The sequence below is a fragment of the Heterocephalus glaber genome, unplaced genomic scaffold (assembly GCF_053883595.1).
Source record: "Heterocephalus glaber isolate CG9 unplaced genomic scaffold, H.glaber_assembly_v1.0 deba00001523, whole genome shotgun sequence".
In the NCBI taxonomy this organism is placed as follows: domain Eukaryota; kingdom Metazoa; phylum Chordata; class Mammalia; order Rodentia; family Bathyergidae; genus Heterocephalus; species Heterocephalus glaber.
In genome coordinates, this window is record NW_028258327.1 from 10,919,153 (window position 1) to 10,935,095 (window position 15,943).

General features: G+C 35.6%; 1 long non-coding RNA gene across 2 annotated transcripts in view; it reads left to right on the forward strand.

The window, feature by feature from the left end:
- Positions 1-244: 244 nt before the first annotated feature.
- The window catches only part of LOC110345387 (uncharacterized), a 40,743-nt gene continuing 25,044 nt past the window's right edge, over positions 245-15,943 (forward strand). The window contains exon 1 of one of the 2 annotated variants that reach the window (XR_002388696.2): positions 245-334. This is a non-coding gene — a long non-coding RNA (uncharacterized LOC110345387). The remainder of the gene's footprint in view (positions 335-15,943) is intronic. The other variant, XR_002388697.2, reaches the window with a different exon arrangement.

Below are 15,943 nucleotides of genomic sequence, written 5' to 3' on the forward strand. Positions count from 1 at the left end.
CAGCAAACATCATTTGTTCTCTTATGGTTTCTGGGGGCCAGAAACTCAAACAAGGCATAGAAAAGAGGCTTAGTTTCTGCTCCATGGTGTTTTAATTCTCAGCTGTGGAGAAATCCTCAAGAGACTTGTGGACTTTATAACCTGGCAATTGGTACTGGTTGTCAACTTAGGATGGGCTTTGGTTAGAACATGTGTGGGCTTTCTTACAACATAATGGCTGGTTCCAAAGCAAACATGAAGATGGGGATGGATAGAGTGGGGGAGGGGGGAGAACAAGAACCAAAGTAGAAGCCACATCACCTTTTCTGTGGAAGGAGGAAGACAGTTTTAAGAGGTATAATTTATATACCATACAATCCTCTCAATGTAAATACAGTATACAGTTCAATGCTAAATTTTAGTAAATGTATATAGTTGTGCAACTATCACCACAATCCAGTTTTAGAATACTCTCATCAACACAAGAAAATCCTGTGATTTTTATTTGTAGTCAATCTCTGCTCCTATTTCCAATCTGGGCTCACCAATGAAGAACTCTATAATTATTTCTTTTCTGAAATTTCATATATTGTACAAGAAATCACATGATATGTAGTTTTTAATATATAACTTCTTTTACTTAGCATAATGTTTTCAGGTTCATCTCAAGTTTTAATTTTTCACTAGTTTGTTATATTTTGTTGCTGAATACTTTTTTATTGTATAAATTTAACACATTTGGTTCATCCATTTACCAATTGGGAGACATTTTTTTCCAGTTTATGGAAAGTCTGAGTACAGCTGCTATAAACATTAATGTATAAAATTTTCACTGGATACGTACATTTTTCACCAGAGAATAAATGAATACATAAATATATATTTATTTATTTTGTAGCTATACTTCGGAGTGAAACCCCAATGTGATATGCCCAATAATACTAACTGGAAATTTTTATTGAGTTCATTGGAAATAATGTTGCAAGTATATTGCTTAGTACTGTAATTTAATTTATTAGATTCTTCTTGTGAAACTACTACTTGAATTCTCATCTGTGCCATGTGTAGTTTTATGTAGTTATTTTCTTGCTTATTGGGACTTGTTGATTCAACTGTAGATTTTCTATGGCATGCTTTGACATTTTTCATCTTTTATTTGTGCACGTTGACTCCTAATTCTTTATAAATTTCTTATTACCATGTACTAAGAATAGAGAAAAATGAATTTTATTATAGCATATTCAAAATGCAAGCATAATTTGATCTTACCTATCCCCTATTCATTACTCTACCCCACTCCCTCCCCCATCCTCTTCCTCTTCTTTAATAGTATCTCCTCTACTTTCCTATTGTCATTTTTTTCTAGATTCCACATATAAAAGAAAATGTGATACAAGGGGTGATCAAAAATATAGAAAATGTTAAAAAATGTTTTAAAACCCCTTATTAATGCAAAACTTATTGCTAAGAATGATGGGATAATTTTGTTATAAGCAAGGGGGAATATTTTGAGTATTCAGGGGAATTAACAGCAATGTGTCTTTTACTGTGATAAAATTCTTTAAACATAAACATATGTTTTGATCCCGCTTCTTGCTTATCATTCTGAGTGTGACTTCTCTATACACACATGCTCTGTATGTTTGTCTGGAACTTTACCTGACTAATCCAAAATAGTTGATAAATGTTGTTTCTGTTGTGGTAGAAGAAAGAGTTCCAGCTGTAGACACTACTGACTGGCTTCTCCATGTTGTTTTCTCCTACTTCATTCAGAGTTCAACAAAACTCTGAATTTGTTCAAATTTATGATTGAAATGTGAGCAAGAAAGTTAGAGTTCTACTCATAACTCCTAGTTTCAGGGAATAAACCATGAACTAAAGTCTGTACTCTTTGTTCATCCTGAGAGAGAGATGGTGTGGGGGAAAGAAGATGGAGGTGCTCTGTTCTGTGACAATGAAAAGCAGCCAACAAAGAAGCAGGGAAGCCAACTTAGAGTTTTAATATCTTCCAGCAGATAATGTAAAAACACTGAAACTTCTGCTTCCAGGGGGCTTAATAAGTGAGATATTAACTCATAGATTCTGTTACTTGAAGACACAATTCCCAACTGTGAAAAGAACAAATTATATTTGTCTCTTTTGATAACAGAACAAAAAATATACAAGTACTTGCTGTCATTCACAGACTTGCTATACATTATGAATTATTCCTAAGATTATTAAAATGTTTCTTTTGGAAAATCAGGGATAGTAATAGTGTTATGTATCTTCTATGCAATTGAGTCCATAAGAACTGGATGTTAAAGCAATAAGTTAAGATTGCAACTAGAAATGTCTTATCCAAGTTTTAAAAATTTACACTTTCAGATCTTAGAGGAGATAGGGAGAAAGCTCTGAAGATTTGAGTAGATGACTTAGAAATAAATGACTTGGGAATTGGAAACCATAAAATATCTCTATAGAAGGGGCATAGACTGCTAAGCTAGGGATCAATTTGAACTGCTGAATTGTGTGCAGGACTCCCACTGGAGTTAATCAGAGTCACATAAAAAAATCAATGGAAGGATATTGCCCTGAAACTTTAAGTGAAAAAAGCCGAAACATCTGAACTATTTCTTGATAAATGTCTAGGAGTGGGGCAGTCTTTGGGGAAGTCAGATACTTGATGGAAAAGAATGTTCTTATAACTTTAATATTGCTAGATAAATTAACAGAAAAGAGAAAATCCTATTCACTTTTTAAAAACTTGGAATGATTTGTTATTTTTAGAAAGCCTTTCACACTTGTTCAATTATTACTTTTTCCAGGTGGTTGAATATTTTAATGAATAATACTCAGTCTTTGAAGAAATGGTATAAAATTAGACTTTAGTCTTAGAAAAAAAATCCTTTTGTTGAGGCTAAACTAAAACTGTGTCCCAGGGGGAAAATTTTGTGTGTTTTTGTTTCTGGAATAGGATGTAGTATTTAGATGAGCATGCACTGTACTACTGTGAGTATACTGGAATGAATAAGGGAGGGTGAAACATTTCAGGCAAGGTTAACTTCCTGAAGTCCATTACGGAAGTATTTTCTCTCTGGTTCAGGGAGTCATTAAGAATCTTCTTCTGGTTCTTGATATGATTTGATAAGGAGTGATTTATTTTTTACAAAACATTTTAATTGACTGGTATTGGAAGAGTGGGTAAACAGAATCTTGCTTACAGTTTATGTTGATAAGAAAATACATGTATCAGTTGTAATTGGAGAGGAAGTTTTTAAACATCTGAATTTTAATGTTTAGTTGTGAAAATTTTCATGAGCTTTACCAAACCAGTTCTGTAATTTGTAAGCTCATTATTTATAGGAGTAAATGGTTAATGTATTTTGTTGTTGCTTTGTTATTATGAGATATTTTCATCATTTGTTAGAATTTTATTACTCTATAACATATATATTAAATTGGTATCAGAGATTATATGATGCAACATTTTAGGATATGTTACATGGCAACTCAGTTTTTGATAAAAAGTGATAGTACTGAAAATGATCTAAGGTGTTTTTTGTGTGTGTGGAAATGGTAGGATATGCTTAATCTAATGTTTGTATTCAGAGCCTTCAAAACATTTGCAGGTAGTGGGACTCCATGATATTGTGTGGAATTTGGGGCTTTAGAGATGACCTTTTCAGTTCTTTTACACTCTAGTGTCTAGGGGATCTCCTCATAAGTTCATTATCTTGTTGAAGACCATACAAACGGTTAGTGAAATAGAAGGAAGCCCGCATATTCTGACTCCTGTCGAGGGGTCTGTTGAGTATGTCATAATATTATCATCAAATACTACCAGGTTTCCCTAATAATTCATTGAACACCTATCATTTCATAGTTACCTAAACCTTTGTTTTTCTAAGACATTTTCAGGGTCACAGGTTCAATTGAATTAACTCATCAGTACACAAAATTTACATTCATTATTTTTGCCCACATATGATCTCTTTAAAATTTCAAGCTTACTTCTGGTTTCAATGTTCTGAGATTTAGTAAATTACTATGCAATATACTTATACCCTCTATAATATAGCTTCTCTTGATTTCAAAGGGCTCATCAGAAAATGAGGGTCTTGCTATAATTGATCTCCAAGGCCCAGACCTAGAATTCTATTAATCTGCTTACAATTTCCACTTATTCTTTGGGTAAACTCTCTTTGGTATTAGTATTTTCTTCTGTTTTTTTCCCACTGGGGAATCAAGGGGTTTTTGGTGTATCCTAAATTAATTATAGCCATGGATGGGTAGAAATATTTTCTGCCGAGTGTCTGCTTCAGTCCTGAATTAAATTGAGTTTAATACTGACCCTGAGGATAAAATAGCTGTAGTCTTTTAGATTCCTAAAGAGTCTAAATTAACAGTATTTTTTCATGTTCTTTAATGCAAGTCTCTCAGTTCTCAGATTGTTAAGAGCCAGAGGTACAGAAACATTCCTTAATTTATCTCCTACCACTTTCTACCTATCTGTGCTTATTGAACTAGCATCCTGAGATGGGTAAGCTATGACTTCATTCTCCAAATTCATAAGTCCTGAAAGTCATGAGTGGCCTGGTGCTCCTAGGACACCAGGCAGTGTGCAGGTAACAGCAAGCTGCTCAAAAACTTCTGGGATTGTTGTGATAACATGAGCATAAGTGACATCAGCTGTGGGACGTGGGGTAGGAGTCAGCAGTGCAAGAATTTCAGACTCTGATTTTTCTGATGCATCAGGATCAGTGTGAAAGTGATTATATTGATGACGATAGCTAAACAGCAAATGCGACTGTTAAAACTTGAAATCTGTACTAATAATAAATAAAACCTAAGGAAAAATTAGTTTGGCTATGCAAAAAATACCAATTATAGTACTTCTACAACCTTTATAATTTAAATTATTGAGCATCAAAATAAAAATTTGTATACAGCTAAATATGTCATATAAATTCTATTCTATTCATTACAATATTCAGTTTTACTTGTGCGCTTTCATTATTTGTATAAACTAGTTCATACTTAGCAATGGAATTATTGTTTTAGAGATCAAGAATATTAGAATGCATCTTGAATAAGTTAATTTCGAGCATAAAGGATTTATACAAATGCTAACAAATCCTTACCCAGTAGCTGTCAGGTGCACGCAGGGAGATCTTGAAAAGCATTTTGGAATTGGGGGACTTATTTTTTTTTAAAACATGTTTTGTTTGTTTCTACAGGTGCATTTCAAAGATAATTAAAATAGAACAAAATATAAAACAAGCATAACTTAGAAATATTGCAGGGTTTTTTTCCAGAACATCAAAATAAAGTGAATATCACTATAAAGTGAATCACACATTGTTTTTTGGTTTTCTAGTGCAAATAAATTTTTAGGCTATACTGTACTTTATTAAGTTTGCAACATCATTATGTTTAAAAATAAAATGCCTATACTTTAATTAAAAATACTTTACTGCCCAAATATGCTAACAGTTATCTGGGGTTTCAGTGAGTGGTAATCCTTCTAGTGGTGGAGGGTCTGGTCTTCATGTCAATGGCTGCTGATCCATCAGGGTGGAGGTGGAATGGCTATAGCAGTTTCTTACTATGAGACAACCATGAAGTTTGCCTCACTGTTTGACTTTTCCTTCCTTGAAATTTTTCTTTGTAGTATGCAATGCCTTTTGATAACATTTTATTCACAGTAGAATTTCTTTCAAAACTAGGGTCAATCTTCTCAAACCCCGTCAATTGCTTTATCAACTAAGCTCATGTAAATTCTAAATACATCATTGTCATTTCAATGATATCACAGTAGTTTTGAACAGGAATAGATTCTATCTCAAAGAATGGAAAGAAATCACTTTCTTTGCTCATCTTTAGGAAGCAACTATTCATCAGTTAAATTCTTATTATAAGATTTCATCAATTCAGTCATATTTTCAGGCTATATTTCTAATTCCAGCATTTCTGCTGTTTCTACCACATCAGCAATTATTTCCTTCACTGAAGTCTTGAACCTCTCAAAGTTATCCATGAAGGTTGGACTCAATTTTTTTGAAATTCTACTTAGTGCTGACATTTTGACCGCCTATGATCACAAATGTTCTTAATGGCATCTAGAATGGCGAATCCTGTTCAGTGGGTTTTCAATTTACTTTGCCAAGATCTATCAGAGGAATCATTTCGACAGCTATAAGCTTATATAGTGTACGTTTTAAATAATCAAACTTGAAAGTTGAAATTGTTCCTTTATCTATGGGCCAAAGAATGTGTGTTGTATTAGCAGGCATAAAAACAACATTAATCTCATTGTACAGCTCCATCAGAGCTCTTGGGTGACTAGGTGCTATGCTAATAATTTGTAAGGTTTTGAAAAGAATCTTTTTTTCCTGTGCATTAAGTCTCAACAATAGGCTTAAAATATTTGTAAACCATACTATGAACGATACCACCCAGGCATTGTGGTCTTACTTATAGATAACAAGAAGAATAGATTTGGTACTGTTCTTAAAGGCCTTAGGTTTTCAGAATGGTACATAAGCATTGCATCGTCTTAAAGGCACACACTGTCTTATGCTTTCATGAGAGAGACAGCCTGCCCTTTGAAGCTTTGAGTCAAACATTGACTTCTCTCTAGCTATGCAAGTCCTAGGTGGCATCTTTTTCAAGTGTAAGGTTATTTCATCTACATTGAAAATCTGTTGTTCAGTGTGGCCACCTTCTGGATAACTTGCGGTAGCTTATGCACCAGCACTTTTTGCTTTATTTTATACTTGTCTTATGCACATGGCTTATTTCCTCAAACTTCATCAATCAAACTCTATTAGCTTCAAATTTTTCTCCTGCAGTGTCCTCACCTCTCTGTATGGAATTGAAGAGAGTTAGGGCTTTGTTCTGGATTAGGTTTTGGGTTGAGGGAATATTGTGGATAGTTTGATCTTCTATCTAGGAGGCCACTAAAACTTTCTTTACATCAGCAATAGCCAGTTATGTTTTTTCATCATTTACATTTTCTTTGGAGAAGCACTTTTAATTTCCTTCAAAAACTTTTCATTTGATTCACAACTTAGCAAACCCGTGCAAGAGTCCCGGCTTTCTGCCTATCTTGGCTTTCTATAGGCTTTCCTCATTAAGCTTGATCATTTTTATCTTTTGTTTGAAGTGAAAAATAAGTGACTCTTTCACTTGAACTCTTAAAGATCATTTTAGGGGTATTAATTGGTCTAACTTCAATGTTTCTGTGTCTCAGAAAATAGGGAGGGAGAGAAGCAGTGGAATGGGCAGTCAATGCAGCAGGCAGAATGCACATATTTATGAGTTAAGTTAGCCATCAACATGGGCATAGTTTGTGACACCAAAAAAATCACAATAGTAACAATAGATATTACAGATCACAGATCTCTATAACAGATGCAATAATAATGAGAACATCTTAAATGCAGAAATATCCAAATGTGACACAGAAACACAAAGTGAGCCCATGTTGCTGGAGAGCTGGCACTGATAAAATTGCTCAAGGCAGAGTTGAAACAAATTTTCACTTTGTAAAAAACACAGTATCTACAAAGTGCAATAAAATGAAGCAACATAAAACAAGGTATATAGGAAAGTTCCTTATGCATAATCACAACATAGGAAGAAAAGAACCAGTAACATTTTGGTGTAAACATGATTCATTCACAACACATGCACACGCACACACTTTTTTCCATGAAAAACTGCTCTCAATAGTCTATGTCTTTTATTTCTATTTTAAAAATTTAAGTTTTCTGAGTTTCAGTGCATTTATCAAAAAATGAAAGTAAGTTATAATTAATCTCCCAAGTCTAATTCCCTTCCTCCCTACCCCCTGCAATTTTATGAATCTTTAAAAATTTTTTATCTATTCTTTGGATAATACTTTTGCACCACAATATATATTGTGAAGTTTATGTTATTAAACATAACTCAATAATATGTTTCTTAATGGTGTTGCAGTGTTTTGTGATTTTATTATAATGTTCTTATCAATTTTTTTAAACATTAAGAATTATTTTTTTTTAATTTTCCAGTGTTGTATTTTATGCTGTCATCATCCTGTACATAAACTTTTATAAACATGTCTGATGATTTGTGGACATAAATTCCTAAGGTGTAATTCATAGATCCTCAAAATAAATGTTTTACAAATTATAGTAAAATGATCTCCATAAATGATGTACCAGTTTATATAATTCCAAATTTTAGTTTAGTGTGTTATTTTAAATATTTATTAACTAAGTTTCATATCATAGTTTTAGCTTATTTTATTTACTAATTTTTATATATTTTTAATCACTTGTCTTCTATAGATTTTTATGAATATTCACTTTATTGGCTCCTTCAGATATTAACATTTTGTTGTTTTATAAGTTTATATTCTCCTTAGTTTATTTCTTGTGATCTTGAACAACATGTTTATCTTGCCTAAACTTCAATATATTTTTAAAGTATAAGTGACTTGAGTTAATGCATTCTGGATCTGAAAACTGGATCAAATTTGAGTGTTGAGTGGAGTTGTGGCTCTTTATTGAGGTGACCACTTTCAGCTTCTTGTTCTCCCATGCTTGCCATTTTATCCGGTTGTAGATATTAAGCAGTATTATTGTTGGCTGTGTGTCTATCAGCCCCCTACTGACAGCAAAATCTATTAATACCTGGCCTATTAAAGTCTCTGGGTTACTTTTCTGATCCTGCCAGCTGTTAAGGTGATGTGGCCTCTCTACTTCTGGTGTCTAAGCACCTCTACTGGACTCTGTTCTGTTATTGCAGGTCCTCTCATCTCCACAGATATTAAGGAACCCAGCTTTGTGCCACCACTCTCGTAGTAAGCCTAGGTCTCCAACGGTCACCAGAGAACTTCTGAGTGAGGCTGATGCCTCTCCCATCTGTGCATTCTTGATGACCTTGCTGAAAAGTGTGCTATTTGGTGTCCCATTCTTACAGTGGAACACAGTCCTCTGGTCAGTATTCTGACCTTGTGTATCTATTACAGCATGCACACTTCTCTTAGTTCCTCTATTCTTTCCTCTGCTACCTGTTAGGCAACTCACACTTTCCCCCTTCACTCATCATAGGCAGTCCCTTTCCTCAGACTTTTAAGAGCCACTCTGACAACAAGAATACCCACTCTCTGTGTTTCATGTTTTAAGAAAGTACCCCAAGTAAATAAGACTTTGTTTATTTCGTCATATTCCAGTCCTTTTGCTCAAATCCTCTTTAAAGCCAATATCAGAGCAATTCTTCTGGCTCTTTCTGGTTTAGACCAGCTACTTTTCCCTCTCCTTTGGATTATATCCTGTTTCCTCTGTTACCAGGATCACCATGTCCCTGTGCAGGTTGTGTTAGGATTTAATCCTAGTTATCAGGCTGCTGGCTAGAAGAGAAAGTGTGGACAGCTCCCAAGAGGGATACCTATTGCTTTGTATGGCAAAGCCTCTTCAGCATCTCTAGCAGAAGGAATCATGTGTCAGTGCTCTATGGTTTTCCACTCAGGGCCCTGCCTTAGGGCAACAGATCTTCCTTGACTGTGTATTTAATCATTGGTGGAGCTCTGTGACTTTCAGTTTTCAAATCTTCATGTGCTGTTTACTGGTTTATTCCCTTCCATTTTGTGAACAATTAATCAGGTTCCTACCTTTCACCTTCAGTTTTTAACTGCTTAAAAACCCTCAGTTTTTCGTTACTCCTTTGTAGTTACCAGTACAATTTAGCAGGAATATGCCAACACTGCTTTCTTTCTGAGCATTGTTCACCTATTTTCCAAAAGCCTTCCCATGTCACCCCTTTAGCAGCTGGGTTGTCTTATACTAGTGCTATCTGTGCCTTATATACCACTCAGTGTGACATTCTTTTAAGAAGGCAGCAGGTGAACTGGTTCCACAGCACCCTCTTATTGCTTCTTTTCTTCAACCACAAATGGTGTCATTTGTGGTTGAATAATTTGTGCTAATAAGATCTTCAAGAAGCACTGTGAAATATTTCTTAGCCATAAAGAAGAATGAAATCATGTCATTTCAGGAAAATATATGGAAGTAGAAATCATCATGTGAAATTAGCCAGACACAGAAAGATGAATATCACCTGATTTCTCTTACATGTGAAAAGTAGATAATATATAAATATATAAATAAGTAACTAAACTAAGGGAGAGAGGACAGGAAAAAAGAAGATAGACATCTGGAATGAGTAAAGGGGACAAGCAGGATGGGAGAGGAAAGAGAGAAGGAGTAACAGAACTGAAACTGATTAGAATAATTAAATGCATGTGCCAGCATTCCAAAATAAACCCATTGTCATATAAAATTAACATGCTGTAATAAATTTTTTAAAAAATGAAGCAAGTGAGGTCTGCGGACTCCCTACTGAGGTCGCCAGTAGCGCGGAACACGCCAAATCAGTCCACTGCAGACAGGCAGGTCTGTGGACACCCTATGAGGTTGGGAGTCACGCGAAGGTGCCGAATCAGCCCACTGCAGACAGGCAGGTCTGCGGATGCCTTAGCAATGTCGAGAGTCACGCAGAACTCGCTGAATCAGCCCGCTCCCCAGCAGCAATCCACTGGACTCCCCCACCCCCGTTCCTCTGCCTTCTTCTCTGTACAGCCACCTGGTTTCACACTATAAAGATGCAGAGGACACAGGACCACCAGACCACTGTACTGGGTAAGTTGGAGTCATCTTCACCTCCCGTCAGGACTGGGACTATCTTCGGGGAAGGGCAGCTGGAACCTGCAGTACAACCCTGCATAGTTCAACCCTAAAGGAGGACAGGGAACCCAACTTGGGACTTGCAGCCAGAAATCTGCCTGAAACTAATGGGTCTGTGACTAGCTTGCTGAGACTCATTGACTTATATCTGCACACTGCTACCCATGTTGTCTATTGTGACAGTAGAGACATACACTAAAAGAGGCCCTACATCTTCATTTTTTTAATTCCCAAAATTAGTATTATTAGTTTGTTTTTTTTCTTTCTTTTCTTTTGCTCCTCTTATCTTTAATTTTTTTCCTACTCTTTGCAAATATTTGTTTTCCTCTCCTTTTTTTTCTTTTCTTTTCTCCTTTCTTTCTCTTTCCTTTCTCTCCTACACTCACTCTCTTGCTCTCCCACATTGTTCATCTTCCCTTTTTGTCCCTGTTTTGGTCCTCATTTGGAGTTCTTCTTTATTTTACTATTATTCTCTTTTTCCTTCTCACCTGTGTCCTCTGGCCACACTGATAACCTTCCCCTATTCTTCTTCCCATCTGTCCCTCCCTCCACAACCCCTTCTAACTCCCCATCCCAAAGGGTAAAGTTGTTATATTGAAGAGTTTATTCACTACATATTGGGATGTTCCTCGATCTTGATTTAATTCATACAGCTAAAGGGGATAGCTTAATAACTACCACAAAATGTCATTTTGGAAGATGTACTTGATGCAATGGTGTTGCTGATTGTATCACTTGGGCTAAGGTGTTGATACTGATCTAGTCAATGAACCTTCCTAGTATAAGGAAAATGAGATAGCCTTAGAGTCATTAGAGACTCAAAACTTAAAGACCAGCTATATCTGGAAGACACCTCTGAGAAGCAATCATTCCATGAGGGTACTAATTACAAGGAACAAAGATACCTACAATAAGCAATTTCAAACTATCAACCCAGGAGTTAAATCAAGGACAGTACCAAAAAAAAAAAAATGAGAGGACATTTAAGCAAGGCACAAACTCAGACTTCCACCACACCAAGGGTAAATCCTGGGGGAAATGAGATAGAAAAGTCCCATAACCAACCACCTGGATACACTGAACTGATAGCAGAGGAAGTAACAAAACAGATGAATGAGGCTCTACAAAAATTCAAAGCAGAAGTAATCTCCCAGATATCTGCAGAGATGGTGAGCAGAGTGAAAGACATGATTAGAGGATCTAGAACAGAAACAGATAAAAAAATAGATGAGCTCAGAAACATGCTCGAAGCCATGAATACCCAGCATAAGAAAGAAATGGAAACTATGATCACCCAACATAAGAAAGAAATGGAATCCAAGAAACAGATTCAAACAGATATTCAGGAGATCAAAAACTCCACTGAAAGTATCCACAGCCAATTAAGGGAATCTGAAGATAGAATATCAGATATAGAAGACAAGATCATGATTAGAGACCATGAAAATAGAGATTTCTTAAAAATAGTAAGGGACCATGCGAAATAAGTCCAACAACTGCTAGATGATGCAAAGAAGAATAACTTAAGACTGATAGGAGTCCATGAAAAAACAAGAGAAAGCCCAATTGACATAAAAAAACTGTTCACAGAAGTAATAGTGGAAAACTTCCCAGGCAGAGGTAGAGAATTGGACATACAGATAAGTGAGGCATATAGAATTCCAACTAGCCATGATCAAAAAAAATCTACATCTAGACATATAATAGTCAAGATCCCAGAGACCCAACAGAATAACAAAATCCTACAAGCAGTTAGAGAAAAGAAACAAATCACCTACAAAGGAAAGCCCAACAGAGTCACAGTAGACTTCTCAACACAAACCCTCAAATCAAGGAGAGCCCAGACTGAAGGATTTTAAGCCCTAAAAGAAAATAACTTCCAACCTAGACTGTTGTATCCTGCAAAATTATCTTTCAAAATTGATGAGGAAATTAGATACTTCCACGACAACAAACACCTGAGAAATTTCATGAACGCCGAACCACCATGACAAGGAATTGTAAACAATATCCTAGAAAAAAGCAAGGAAGGCCACAACTCCATGAGGCCCAACAGAGGGAAGCGACCAGGCAAGGTAAGACACTAAAGGGAAAGGGGGAAAAATAAGAAATAAAAGAGCCAACAAAAATAAAACAGCATGACAAGGATGAGTCAATATCTCTCAATTATAACCCTCAATGTTAATGGCCTCAATTCACTAATCAAAAGAAATAGACTGGCAGAATGTATTAAAAAGGAAAATGCAACAATATGCTGTATACAAGAAACATACCTAACTCAAAAAGAAACTCATAGACTGAAAGTAAAAGGATGGAAAACAGTTCTCCATGCCACAGGAACCCAGAAGAGAGCAGGGGTAGCAATCTTATTTGCAGACAAAGTAGATTTCAAATCAAAACTCATTAATAGAGACAAAGATGGTCACTACATCCTTGTGAAGGGAACAATCCAAGAGGAAGAGATGACAATCCTAAATATATATGCACCAAATACAAATGCCCCCAACTATAGAAAACAAATAGACATGAAAAACCAAATAAACACTAACACAATTGTATTGGGGGACCTCAATACCCCACTATCACAAATAGACAGATCATCTAGACAAAAAGTTAACAAGGAAATTCTAGAACTGAACCAAGCTATTGAACAAATGGACTTAATAGATGTTTACAGAGTGTTCCACCCCACAAAATCAGAATACACATTCTTTTTGGCTGCACATGGGTCATCCTGGAGAATAGAACACATGCTAGCTCATAGGACATATCTAAGTAAATGTAAAAGAATTGAAGTTACCCCCTGTATATTATCAGACCATAGTGCAATAAAATTGGAGATCAATGACATAAGAAACTGAAAAACCCCAACAAACACATGGAAACTGAATAACACCCTCTTGAAAAATGAATGAGTCACAGAAGCAGTTAAAGAAGAAATTAAACAGTTTCTACAAGTAAATGAAAATGCCAGTACAACATACAGGAATCTATGGGACACAATGAAAGCAGTTCTACATGAGAAATTCATAGCCGTGAATATCTATATTAGGAAAACAGACAAAACTCAGATAAATAACCTAATGCAGAACCTCAAGCTCCTAGAAAAAGAAGAGCATAACAAATCCAAAGCTCATACAAGACAAGAAATTATAAAGATCAGAGCAGAAATCAATGCAATGGAGACTAAGAGAACAATACAAAAAAATCAATGTATCAAAGAGTCAGTTTTTTGAAAGAATAAATAAAATCAATAAACCTTTAGCCAACCTTATCAAAAAAAGGAAAGAAAAGAAACAAATACATGCAATTAAGAGTGAAAAAGGTGAAGTCACAACAGGTCCAACAGAAACCCAGAGGATCTTCAATACCTACTTTGAGAACCTGTACTCTAATAAAATGGAAAACACAGAAGAAATGGACAGATTACTAGGCACATACGAACTGCCATAGTTAAATGAAGAAGCTATAGAAATTCTAAACACCCCAATTACAATGAGTGAAATTGAAAATGTAATAAAATTTTTACCAACAAAGATAAGCACAGGTCCGGATGGCTTCACTGCTGAATTTTACAAGACATTTAAAAAGAACTAATGCCATTACTCTTTAAACTCATCAAGGATATTGAAAGGGAAGCAATACTTCCAAATTCATTCCTGGAAGCAAGTGTTACTTTGATTCCAAAACCAGGGAAAGACCCAACCCAAAAAGAAAACTACAGGCCAATCTCCCTAATGAACATAGATGCAAAAATCCTCAACAAGATACTGGCAAACAGAATACAGAGGGTCATCAAGAAGATCATACACCCTGACCAAGTCGGATTTATCCCAGGGATGCAAGGATGCTTCAACATTTGTCAATCAATAAATGTAATAAACCATATTAACAGAGTCAAGGACAAAAACCATATGATCATCTCAATAGATGCAGAAAAAGCATTTGACAAAATCCATCACCCATTCATGATAAAAACCCTACAGAAAATTGGAATAGAAGGTCTTTAACTCAACCTGATTAAGGCTATCTATGTAAAACCAACAGCCAACATCATACTAAATGGTCAAAAACTGAAAATTTTCATGCTAAAATCAGGAACAAGATAAGGATGCCCACTATCACCACGCCTGTTCAATATAGTTCTGGAAACATTAGCCACAGCAATTAGAAAAGAGAGATAAATAAAAGGAATAAAGATAGGAAAGGAAGAAGTTAAACTGTCATTATTTGCTGACGATATGATACTTTACATAGAAGACCCAAAAAACTCTGCCAAAAGACTTCTAGACTTAATTGACAGATTCAGTAGAGTAGCTGGATACAATGTCAACACTCAAAAAACAATAGCCTTCTTGTACACAAATAACCGACTCACTGAGAGAGAAATTAGGGAAATAATTCCTTTTACAATAGCATCGAAAAAAATGAAGTATCTAGGAATCAGTCTTACAAAGGGTGCAAAAGACTTCTACACTGAAAGCTACAGGACTCTGAGAAAAGAGATCAAAGAGGATACAAGAAAATGGAAAGACATCCCTTGCTCCTGGGTAGGAAGAACCAATATAGTGAAAATGGCCATACTTCCAAAACTACTATATAGATTCAATGCAATGCCAATTGAAATTCCAACAATATACTTCACAGAACTAGAGAAAACAATCCAAACATTCATTTGGAACCATAAGAGACCTAGACTAGCTAAAGCAATTCTAAGCAACAGAGACATGGCTGGGGTTATCACAATCCCCAACTTGAAACTATACTACAAAGCTACTGTGATAAAATCAGCATGGTACTGGCAAAGGAACAGACCTGAGGATCAGTGGAATAGATTAGAAGATGCAGAAACAACTCCAGACATGCTCAGCCACCTCATCTTTGCCAAAGGAGCCAACCACCCTCATTGGAGGAAAGATAGCCTATTTAATAAATGGTGTTGGGAAAACTGGAACTCAACCTTCCAAAGATTAAAACTAGACCCATACCTATCACCATGCACTAAACTAAGATCGAAGTGGATTAAAGATCTAAATATTAAGACAGAAACACTAAACTTGCTGGAAGATAAGTTAGGTGGGACTCTTGAACACATTGGCATAGGAAAAGAGTTTATGAACAAAACCTCAGCAGCACGGGAACTAGCAGAAAGAATCAACAACTGGGATCTCATCTTATTAAAAAGCTTCTGCACTGCAAAAGAAACCACCAACAGAGCTAACAGACAACCTACAATATGGGAAAAAATTTTT